General features: G+C 30.5%; 1 protein-coding gene across 2 annotated transcripts in view; it reads left to right on the top strand.

Annotated features, from left to right (window-relative positions):
- flz (transmembrane serine protease filzig) overlaps positions 1–13,283 on the top strand; it is a 55,319-nt gene that overhangs the window by 28,915 nt on the left and 13,121 nt on the right. The gene's annotated exons all lie outside the window — the stretch shown is intronic.

The following is a 13,283-nucleotide window of genomic DNA, read 5'->3' as shown; positions in this document are numbered from 1 at the left end:
AGACATGCATACATATATACAAACAAATGGTGATGACTGGCTATTGATTATATGTAAATCAGAACTTTCATTTTCAGCAATAAAACTATAAAAAATGTAGGTAACAAAAATTCATTGTACGTGTGAGAAATTCAAAAAGAGAGAAATGCCATCGAATTGACTAGTTACATATATATTTAACATAAGTATATAGGATTGTCGTGCAACAATGAAGCAAGCATGGAAATTATTTTTGTGTTTTAAAATTGAGAGTCATAATAAATTTTAATTGATGGAAATGAATTGTATGCGATTTTATGATTGTTGAAACTCTTTACACTATTTGATTGCACTTTACTATGAAAGCCGTTGTTGTTTATAATTTCTAAAATGCCGATCTATATCATGGCATGTTGCGATTTTAATGAGCAGAAAATAAATAAGGAAAAAATGCCGCAGACTCACTTAATTAGTGGTTAAAGAATTTGTGTTAGTCTGCTATAGATTGGCAACCTTTCTAAAAATTGCTAATAATACATCAACAATTGCATTATAAGTAGTATATAAATAAATAAATTGGCGAAATTTTTACGATTTTTCAGAAATAAAATTTTGGAAGGAAAATCTTAAAATTATTAATATCTAAGCAAAAGTGTTTTTTAATAAAAAAATGAAAACAATTTTAAAAATTTGGGTTTTTAAAGAAAGATCTTAAAATATTAAAGAAAAAACACTAAATATATGTATGTATAAATGAATTAAGAGCAAACAAACAATGTTAAAAAAAAACTATATTTACGATTTTTCACATATAAAATTTTAAAATGTAAATCATAAAAAAATTAATTTCTAATTAAATATGTATGCTACTTGAAAATTTTCAAAAAAAAAATATTTTTCAAAATTAAGTTTTTAAATATAAAATAATAAATATATAAATAAATTTTTGAAAAACAAAAGAATAAAAATAAATTTTCAATTTTTTAATAAAAAAAAATTAGAAAAAAAACCTAAAAAAATAAATTCTAAAGCAAAATTTTTATAATAATTCAAAAGAAAATCTTTAAATATGAATAATAACTATATAAATAAGTGGCGGAAAGGCAAAAAAGGTAAAAAAAAAAATATTTAATAATTTGTATAAATTAATATTTTTTGATAAATTTAAGTTTTCCTTTCAATTCTGACTATTGTTTTATGCGAAAAATATTAAAATTGATTTCAAAAATTAATACTATAAGTTTTCTGCTCGCTAATGCCCCGAGTATAGGGTTACCAACTTCAAGAACACAATAGACTAAAACTCTACATATACGTTTAGTCTTATCACATACGGACAAACGAATCTTAATTATTTAATACGATGTAACCTTAGTAAAAAATAAATACCTCACATTACGGATCACTCTAATAAGCATATCCATGACATCGAAGGTCATAAATTGATGATTTTAAGCACAGTACTAAAAAGTAGGTTTTAAATGAAAATTCACCAGGAAATATGTATTATTTTCACTTCAATTATTATGGGTCAGTTTTGGGTCTAAATAAAAAATATACTTGAACGGATATTTAACTATATATAAAAGGTTATGTTAAAAAATAAATCAAACTGTATAAAACTATGTATTATCTTAATTTTCATACATTTCTTAATATTTTTCAATGGAGTGCTTAATTTAGCCATGTTAGAGAAGTTGTTTCTCCTACACTCTCTCACTCAAAATACTTCCATTTTAATATCTCCTAACCCCAGGCTTTCTCACATTCACTTCCATTCGTTTACAACCACACATGTATGAGCCGAAGTGCAAAGAAATATATATATTTATATATAATATATATGCATTTATACATATGTCCACGCATTAAATTTTAATAGCATGCTTGTCTGACAACAGTTTACTTACCCTGAGCAGCGCAGCTTCTTCGTATTGTCGAACACCATTATTACAATTGCTTTTGCACTTCGGACACAACAGCAGCTATTAATTGATCATATAAATAACTTTTTCACTTTACCGTTAAATCACCTCGTTTGTTTGTAGTAGGCCAAAACGAAAAGTGTGGCGGTAAGATAAAGAGAAGTCAATGAGAGCAAATTTTTGCAGATGAGCTGAGAACGATGCTGAAATAAAGAAATGAAATTAACTGTAGATTTTGTGAAAAATTTTATGAAAAATATAAAAAAAAAATTTAAAAAAATTTTTAATTTCTAAAATAAAAATCTTTACTATTTAAAACTTTTCGAAAATATATTAAATTTTAAATTTTAAATAACGATTTTGCCAGAACAAAATTCAAAAAAAAAAGCGGCAGCAAATAAAATTTTCAGAAAGAACTTTTTTAATTTAAGACTTCAACCACATTTTTTTGATATAAAATTTAAGGAACGCCTTTTTATAACTAAAATTGTAAAAGTAAAATCTGACACAAAAAATTTTGTTATGAACAATGCTTTCAGTTAAAATTTTTAAGAAAACTTTTGCTAAAAATCTAATCTAAAATTTTAAGGAACGATTTTGTACAATTGAAAATTTAAAGAACGATTTCTCAAAACTAAAAAATCCTTACAAAAGTAATAAATTTTGAGGAAATTTTTTTTAATTTAAATTTTAAAAGAAACATTTTTCAAATAAAAATTTTTAAAAGACAATCTTTAGTTATAAAAAAACAACTTCAAAATAAAATTGTTAAAATAAAAGTTTAACAAAAATAATAATTTTGAAAAAACATTGTTCCGATTAAAATCAATAGATTTTAGTATAAAAATATTAAAATATGAATTTAGTTTAAGTTTTAAGAAAACTTTAAGCAAAAAACGTGTTCAAAACTAAAATATTAAACAAACAAACCAAATCAAATTATTAAAAAAATAATAAAAAACAAAAGATTAATTTGGAAAAAATATTTTCATAATGAAAAATATGAAACAAAACTTTTTAAAAATTTATATTTTCAGAAGCGATTTTGCAGAACAAAAGTTTAAAAACAAAAATCTAGAAATTCAAAATTTTAAATTTTATTTTTTTTTTACTTTAGGTATAATAATAATTTTTAATTATATATTCTTTCTAACTAATTTCTTTTTAACTTCCCGCTAAGAAAATTGAAAATTTTCTAAAAATCGGGAAGATATTGGTTTCACCCCATTTTGCAAAAATCGAGTTCTCAACAGATCTCGACGTTTTGAGGGTCGAGGAAGCTTCCCCGAACATTTCTACGATGATGTCCGTATGTCTGTATGTATGTGTGGATGTATGTGTGTGTGTGTGGATGTATGTGACCCTCTTATAACTATTAAACGGCTCAACCGATTTGAATAAACTAAACGGCATTCCAAAGGGATTCATTCATTGCACTTGAATTTCGTGTAAGTTTGGACCCAATCGGACCAGTAGATTTCGAGAAAACTCAAAAATAAAAATTTTGAAAAATCGTTTTTTTCGAATTTTTTCCAAACGACTTGACCGATCGACACCAAAAACTAATCAGTTCTAAACCTTGAAGAAACACATCGTTTGCCGCAAACCGGGTCGAAATCGGTTGATTTCCTTGCTAGATATCGAAAACGAAAAATTCCAAAGAGCTCAAAAGCAGTGAAAAAGCGAAATTTGAACGTTAGCGTATGAAATTAGAGGGAAGTTGCAGGGATGGCCCTTGAGGCCCACCGTTTTCCACATTTTTTTATACTGAAGTATTATTACTTCATAATTTAAAATTATAACTTTTTTTTTAAACTTTCATTTCAAAAATGCCAAACTTACAAAAAAAAATTACTTTTTACTAAATATATTTGCATTTTCTAAACCTTCGATTGCATTTGCAAAATTACGCATTAAAATGCGTAACTGCTGCAATACCTTCATATGCAACCGCCAAGCGACGAATGCGTGTTGCATGTGGCAACAATGAAATTCGCACAAAAAACAACAAATACCAACATAATAACGTGCAATTTAGGTTACAGCATACGAACGAGCGCAGCAAGGCACGAAACCCAACGCAAAGAAAACCGCAAGAAAAAACAAATAATGCGAGCGAAAATTAATTATAAAAGAGAACCAATGCAACTTCAGCGATTAACTACTTTCTTATACAAACAGAAACACATACAAACAAACTAACTCACATGTGGGTCCAACAGAGTAATCAAACACACACACACACACACACATGTGTGTATATACACAAAACGGAACCGAATGGAAAAGTATGTAGTAACCGAGAAAAGTGTGTCAAACGCCTGAACGACTTTGCTGCCGCTGCTGCTGCTACACCGGCAGCGCCGTGATTGCATACAACAGGAAAAAGTAAACTTGAAAGCGCAGTCATGCAGGTTTACCGCCAGTTGACATTGCAGGTTGCCGCTGCCGTCACCGATTCGAGCGCATTCGCTGCAGCAACTGCCGTAAGTGCAAGAGTTGCGCATTTTTATTTTTATGACGTGCGCTTGCGTGTGTGTGTGTACGTGTATGTGCGTGGAAATGAGATTACACAGTGGGCGGTGAAAATTTTCGCACCGTTGCATGAGATAACAAGTTTCGAAGCGGCAAAAGATAACTCATACACATACCTATATGCATGCATGTTTATGCGTATGTATGTCATTATTCATTAACGTGCACTTGAAGCAGGTTTGTCGCTTAAGTCTTTTGATTGCTTGCATTCAATTGATTGGCTATTGATACAGGTGCCTCGCACTAAATTTGATTTTAACGAATATATTGTTTGGGTGCTGTTGCATGTGCGTTTTGCATGAATTATGTTGCATCAGCGGTAATCTTTTTTTTTTTTGTTGTTATCGTGTTCATTGACACACTAATCAGCCATGATATTCACATCGAATTCAAAAAGTTAGTGATAACCTAAGGGAGGTGGTGGGGGAAACAGCAGTAAATTGTGTTATCATTCGACTACCAAAGGCTTGATAAACTTCTTCACAGCCTCAAGTGTAAGAGGATTTTATTTCACTATGAACTTTATATATGCATACTTGTACATATAATAATATGATCCCAAAATCATTAGTCTGGTCCTAACATCACAATTTATGAATATTTGTTTTGAAAAAAAATGCTTCAACTCTGCTAATGATAACCATTGCTCTAAACATGAGTATTTAAAAGAAAACTGCCTATCTACACACTTCATAGACATGCACATTTATTCAAAAAAAAAAATCATTATTTTGCAGGCTGCCTTCAAATTAAGTAAATTTCTAATTTCTTTACTTAGACTTCAAACTCAATCATTCCTTACGAAACCAATACAGTTATAAAATACGTTTTAAATCTGTAGAAATATAAAGTGGCAACGCTGCCTATCTAAATTTATTTTAGAGAGCAACTAACAACGTATGACTGTTTTACAGAATTTACTGTTATCATAAAAAATATGAAATTTAACTCAAATATTTTTTATTAGTTGGCAACCCTAGTATTATGGCTAAATTTTTTACGAAAGCAGCGTACAAACTATTTTTGGGTTAGCATATTAATAAAGATGTAAGACGTGTAAGTAAATGCCTTTAAAATTATTTACATTAGTTGGCAACCCTAGTATCCTGACTGATAATTTTCCACAGTAATATTGCAATCTACCAATTGATGATCTGAAATTCCTATGTAATTTGAAATTAGTACTTTTATAATATTATATTTAACGCAGGTGGCAACCCTACTCAGCGTTATTTTGGACTAAAACTTTAGAGAATAAGCATAGCTACTAACACCGCAGATCAATGTTATGAATTGCCATAAATTTCAACGTAATTTAAAACATTTCCGCAATATTTTTAATTTTTTTGCAGGTGGCAACCATGTCTAGAAACAAAACATGTTTGAAATTTTTGAGTAAAAATTAATTGATGTCTAAAATACACAATTGTTTCAAATTTTTTTTTAATAGGCGGCAACTCTACTAAGCACAGTCAAATTTTATACATCTGTATATCTACAACTCACTTGATTAGATTCTAAATATAACAGTAATTTAAAATGTTCCTCGCTGTATTAATAATTATAATGAAGGTGGCAACTCTGCAACCCCAAAAATTAAGTGTAAGTTGGAATATTGGAACTCTCAGATTTTTTAAGATTTATTTATAGTATTTATGATAAAAATAATTGTATACACATTTTATTCACAAAGTGGCAACCTTAGTAATCTGAATAAAATTTATTATACTTAAATCCGTACCAGGCATTTACTAAGATATTAAATACATAAGTAATTTAAAATGTTTTCCGCCGTATTAACAAGTTTAAAGAAGGTGGCAACACTAACGATAAATCAGTTTATGGTAGAACTTTTGAGCTCTTAGCTATTTGAAGTTATGTTGCTATATTTTCACTTAAAAAGTGGCTATTTTAATTATTTTGTTTTGAAAAGGTGGCAACCATACAACTATATGTACAAAAGGCGATAGCTAACAGTTTGCTAACTTACTGTTCTTCACTTATAATTCAAAGTAATGCGGTAGCAGTGGAAAACATCGGTTCAAGAGTAGAACAGAACCAAATAATATACACTACCTCTCTCGGAAATGTATTTCTCTCTTCATTTTTATTTCTCTAAAGCTTGTAAGTTACTGGAGAACTTCTGACAAAATGTCAAGACTTATATAAATAAAAATTCAAAAAGTTTCCTTCGAATTTTTGCTAAGATGAGCAGATTCCTTAAAATTTTTATTATATCGGAACATAGTTTTTAGCCCAGATGCAACACAATTTATATGACACCTTAATAAAAAATGAAATTATATGAATGTGACATTTTTGAAATATTTCACCAAAAACACTGACATACCAGCAATAAAATATTTCTTCAAAAACAGAACAAAAAAATCTAAAATATTGTCAAATAAAAATGTTCGTCACACTTTTGTGCCACCTATGTACATAATATGTACATATGTAAGTATGTGTCAACGCTGCCTACAGAAACAACATTTATTATTGTAAACTTGTTAGTCAAAGTTATTAGTGTTGCTGTAATTTTACATTCTTGTTATGCTTAAGACGTTCGCTCGTTCGTTGTGGTTGCGACGCAAACAAACAAACACACACACACACGCACACAATGCTGAGCTTGACCCACTGACTTAGTAGCCTATGTCGCTGACGTCCACAGACTGCCAAGCGAACAATAAGACGACAGCAAAAGCCGAAATGGCTAATAAAAGCAGCAATACTAGGCTTGTGAATAGATGGCGACAACAACAACAGCAAGGCGCTGTAGACAGCATAGAACTTTACGAGGTGAAAAACCTGATCGCCGACGCAACCACACAACTCACCAGAGGCAACCGCAGATATGCTATGCTTCGCGGTTGAGTGTGTGTGTGTATGTGTGAGTATAAGTGGCAATGACAATGACAGTGACAGCAGTGTGGCGACATAAACCACCGTTATAGTAATCATATAGCAAGTGTTTGCTGATATTGTTGAAGCTTTTATTGATAGATAAGTGTATTGATGGTATTTATGGTGAAGCTTTTTGTGCTTGAGGAATTAATTAAAGTGGTTGAGAAATAGTGCGCGTGAATTGTAGTAAAAGAATTTAAAATAAGAAATAAATCAGTAATGTTTGAGTGTAAGAAGAGTGTCTTTCTTTCTCTCTCTCTCTCTCTCTTTCTCTCTCTCAACAATGCTAGCAATTAAAAAAAAAAGTGACAAAGTGAGTGTGAAAGGGGTTTTACTAGCATTAACAGATAGTCAACACTGAAGTGAGCCAATAATACCGGCAAGAAATTCGAACATAAATCTGTATGTTTTTTGAGGTAATGTATTTTCTTTTAGTGTTGTAAATACAAAAATAAATATATTGAACTGAAGAACGCAGCTTAAATTGTTCTGAAATTTTTATACCGCTATATACACTATAACTACCATATAATTATACATATGTATATCACTTCCCTAGCAAAAACATCTCTCTTTAGAATTCACGTACTTCTCTCATCTTCAAATCTTAATCGCTTCGTGGCATACCGACAGGTGCGACACACGACAAACTTGCGACTACCGCGTGTCATCAATATGAATGAGTGAATGCTTGGCAGTGAAAATGACAGCGACGCGTGACTTTGATGTCTGTTGATTGTTGTCGGCTAACAGCCATGAAAGTTTTATCTCTCAATTTTTCCACCTGCTTGCTAGTTCAATTACCGGTTTGCTTTCGTTGCCTTTCCATTGCACTACACTTACATTTTTGGCACATTCTGCTTTTTTTTTGTTTTGCTTTCTCAAGGAAATTATTTAGTAAAAGATTGTGGCTTGGTGTATGTTGCTATGTTGAACGAAAACTCAGTGTACTAATAAATGGTTTTATTAAAACTAAAATAAAATCCAATATTTTACTCTTTATTAAATTATTGACTACCTTCTCATTGATTTTAAGGCCCTTGTCAAGAAATTATGAACTCAATATTATAGTATAAAAATAATTTTAAAAAAAATTCTTCAACTTAAAAAAAAAATATCTAAAAAAAATTTCAAAATAAAATTTTTTAAAATTTACAGTTCTGCTGACTCATTATAAGTGTTTAAAAAACAGTAAATAAACAATAACTGTATTATAATTGCTAGATACACTTGCTGACACTCAAAAATCTGTGAGAAATTTGATTGAACATTGAACATTTGATACCGGTCGAGATCAGCACGTGCGAACAAAAACGACAAAAAAAATTTACATGAAATCATATGTAAAAACTTTTTAAGGAATTTGAAAGAATTCATTGTAACAAAAAATGCTTCCACCTGCATTTGGAATATTAAACTGCGTATGTTTTACTGCTGGAAAGGTAGGTAGGTAGGAAGGTCACCTTATTAAAAGATATAAAAAATATGCCCCTTCCTGAAATCAGTCAGCCATTGTGCTAAATTTCATATGATTTTAACAATCCTAAATCGTTTAAGAGACAATACCTTACAGATTAATAATCTGTTCTTTTAATATCCTAAACAGGGTATATTAAGTTGGTAACGAATTTTATAACACCCAGTAGGAAACGTTGGAGACCCTATAAAGTGTATACATAAATGAGCAGCATGATGTGCTGAGCTGTTTTAGCCTTGTCTGTTTGTCTGTCAGTCTGTCTGTATTGTCCCTCAGTTTTTAAGCTATCGCACATATCAGCCATATAAACTGCACGATCGAAATCAAGTGCTTGTATGGGAAACTTTTTTATTTTACATTCTATCTTCTCGAAATTTGACATGAGTTATTTCATAAAGCAACAATATATTCTCTGAAGAAATTGTGCAAATCAGATCACTATATCAAATAGCTGTCATACAAATTGAAGGATCGGTATCAAGTTCTTGTAAAAAGTTCTTTCTATTTGTGAAGGGTAATATAGCTGCGGTGCAACCGAAGTTATAATTTTTTTTGTTTTATTATTTTTTTTTTAACTATACATGTTAACTAGTTTTCATTACAAAAATACCCAAAAACTCAACTCTTTGAGTCAATAAAAAAATCGAACTAACTCTGTGCTACATTTTACACACATCTTCTTCCAAATGTAGAAAATTAAACCTGCATACCGCATCCCAAACCAATTGATAATCGTTTAGAATTTGTATCTATGCTTCTATGAAAACGTCACACTGTGCGGTATTGTTAGACAATAAAAGGAATATGTTTTTTTTTTGCCGCCATATAAATTTTAGAACCCTCGGTGTAGCAATTCGATACATTTTGGTCACTGTTTATATTGCTATAAACAAATACGGGGGCGTGCCGGCAATTAAAATTTACATTTATTTGTTGCGAGCTGTCAAATAAATTAATATCGCGTCTCTAAACCTTTATATTCCCTAATTTAATGCGAATGGTCCACTGTGCAAAATTTCAGAACTAATTTGACAAGATTTATGTTATTTTTACCACGATGGCCATGTTGATACTGATAAAATAAAATCAATGCAGAGAGGAGATATTTTAAAAGATAATTATTTATATTTGAAATAGAATTTTAGAAAAGGTGAGGACATTACGCATATTTATTATTAATACAACATAATTGTAAAAATTAATATATAATATATATAAAAATATATATATAGTCCATAAAAAATAATTTTCATAATTAAATTTAGGTTTAGTTTCCGCCTTTCAATTCAACATGAGTCATAAAAGCTCATTTTAGTTTAAAAACATATTTCTGTCAACTTAATAAATTTGATTTGCTAATTAATTCCTATTGAAGTTCATATTTTTACTATATTTATTTGTATTATATTATTAAATTTTTTTTACTCTAAACACCTTTTCTGAAGTTGTCCCTATCAACAACATTAACTCAATATTCATATAGCCGTAAAACACCGTTAAGTGCGAACCAAAAATTTAAATTAAAAAGAGCAAAAAACTCATAAATTCATATAAGCCATAATCACTCAATTTCCGAATCATCACTATCGCTTTCTTTCAACTCTTTCCAACATTGCTATAAAAAAAAAATTTGGCAAATCATTCCACAAACGATGGCACTTCTATCGCAACACAAACAAACACATGAGTAAGCGAAAATGAATTTATTATAATTGTTTTTTGCAGTACTCAAAGTCGGTGAGTAGCGTTCACATTTCAAATTTTAAATGGGCATTCATGTAAATTATAGTTTTGCAAAACATAAATTACAACAACAAAATGGCATATATACATTGTTTTTGCGGTCGGCAATTAAATTCTTAATTTCGTGCACTCCCTCTGCTACCACACGCATACATATATTCATAAACAGGTGTATATACATATATTTAGTATTCTACACAATAGTTTGGCCGGCGTGCCGCCGAAGCATTTTGCTTGCGATTACCTTTGAGTTACTTTCACTTTATCGCTTGTAGTACAAATAAAATCTACAGCAATGATGTGCAGATGCGTTGGTAGAAACGCAACCACATTTTTGCCTTTGTGTATGTGTGTGCGATTTGCGCGCGTAAGCTAAAAATCGACAGTTCGCAATTTACTTTCATTTGAGTGCGCATTTATTGGAACTTATTGCCGACCGGTTGCCTTGCTGCAGTCAAAAGTAAAGTGAAATGCCGAAAGTGATTTCTCGATCGTTTTTTTTTTTAGTTTTTTAGCTTAGCAAATTCTTTTCTATTTCGTTTAAAAACCGATTTCCCTTTCATTTTTACTTACAAATTACAGCTAATTAAACCAAATTAATTTCTAACACGATATTGACGATTTTCGAAGGCCTTTCCCCCATATTATATACTAAAAAAAATGATTTCGTTCTCAATCCAATAATCCAGTTGTATCCAACCACATATTTTTTCTATTTTAATTAACGTCGTGTTATTACATTGTTGTAATAATGTCTGGCCGCGGCAGATATTGGTCACAGCATCACACATTATACGCACACAACAATTTGTTTAGACATATGCTCATTCATAATCACTTTAATAGTCATCCAACAGTCACTCAATCCACCCAGTTGGTCAGTCATTAAGCATGTCAGCCTAATCGCATCGCTTTCATTCTTCAATTATTCACATTGCATTCGATATGGGAAATGTATAACTGGGTCAACTGCGCACGCGTCGATAATACGAGTATGTGTACTGCGTAAGCCAAAGCGATCACTGATCATCATGAATAGCAAATGGATAAACGATGCTTGGCGAAACGAAACGAATGCGGATGCGTTAATTTTAAATGTAAATCCTCTTCGCTTTCTTTAGAACTGAGTTAATGTGTGAGCGTTAAACGACTTAAAGCTATTAATACTATTTTTAGTAAACGAGAAATTCATATATTAACGGGCGATACAAATTCTAAGAAATATTACATTCAATGTATACATGTATATATATACTACACGTGTATGTATTGAGAGCTTATCGGAACAAATTATGATAAAGCAGAGAAAACTGTTCATTATATGGATATGCACATAAATGAGTCAAAATTTTATCAAACTTAAGCGAAGCCACACAAATGTACTATAATTCTGATCAAATATGAATCACATTTGCTTTTTTACGACTGCTCGCTAACGTCGAAGGTTCATAAAAATTACTACGTGGTCGTTTTGATGAGTCTAGGTCATGCAAATCGTCTTAAGCGGCAGTGCTTGAAGCCAGACAATTCATGAATGATTAGTACGATAGGGTACCAATGTATTTTAACCAGATTGTTATTGGAAGAAAAGTTATTTTTACACCTTCTTCTTTAAGAGATTTTCCTATAATAGCAACTCAAATACTCATCTTATGGAACTAACCAGAACTTAAACAAGATCACGCTTTTTTCGACAATATCCACACGGAACAGAAATAAATCTTTAAATAGATTTCCAATAACAGACATATTACTATCATTAATGAATATTGACCAGGAGTAGATCCTAGATTTTGTCGATTTTTCACTAACTGTACTCTTTAAAGAATTGCCTTACGTGTCTGAACTTATCAAAGGCTGAAAATAGTCGTTTGCGTCGAAACTATTAGATTTCACAAAGATAAAGTCTGAGAAAATGAGCTATTATCAAAAATTATTGAAAAAATATTCAATCGAAAGAAACATATTTCAAAAGAAAAATAAATACAATAGCTAAATAACATGTCATAAATTATAATAAAAAGAAAAGAGGTGATACAAACGCTCGCAATGAAGTCAACGAACACACAAAACAGAATAACAAATGACCGATTCTCGCACAAAATTGAAAAAAGTGTAGCAAAAGAAACATAACATAAATCTTTCACAACGCCCGCTTCAAGCAATTACCACACACCGCACGCCAAAATTTCAACTGATTTATATCTGAGTACATCTTCAGCAGCAGCCCGTCGTCAAGGGAGGCTAAGTAAATGTTTGTAGGAGAGCAAAGAGGAAATTAATGATAAATAGATTGATTTCGCGCGAAAAGTCATCGTTAGAGAATGACAAATCTGTTGACTGACATGAACAAATTAAAGTAAATAGATGGTTTTGAAAAAAGAGAAAGAAGAATTTACATAGGAAATATGTTATTATTGAGTGTTTTTTTTTCCTTTTTTATAGGAAGTATATGTTAAAAGCATATAGAAACTATTTTCAATTCAACATAGTTATATATATATATATATATGCAGTAGTTTGACTCCATCAAGAAAGAGAGAGAGAGACTGAAAGGGGAGAAAACTAAGTGCTAGTTACTAACATTACGATTTCTATGCAACGATTGACCTTGAAGTTGCATTAATGTACCAAACTAAATGCATACTATCTGTTTATAAGCGCTCATAACCTCAAAAATGTCAAAATTTAGATTTCTTTTAAAATGTTTTCTTAAT

Source organism: Bactrocera oleae, chromosome 4 (assembly GCF_042242935.1).
Source record: "Bactrocera oleae isolate idBacOlea1 chromosome 4, idBacOlea1, whole genome shotgun sequence".
Taxonomy (NCBI): Eukaryota; Metazoa; Arthropoda; class Insecta; order Diptera; family Tephritidae; genus Bactrocera; species Bactrocera oleae.
The sequence above is the reverse complement of the archived record's forward strand: the minus strand, read 5'-3'. Positions and strand labels throughout refer to the sequence as shown.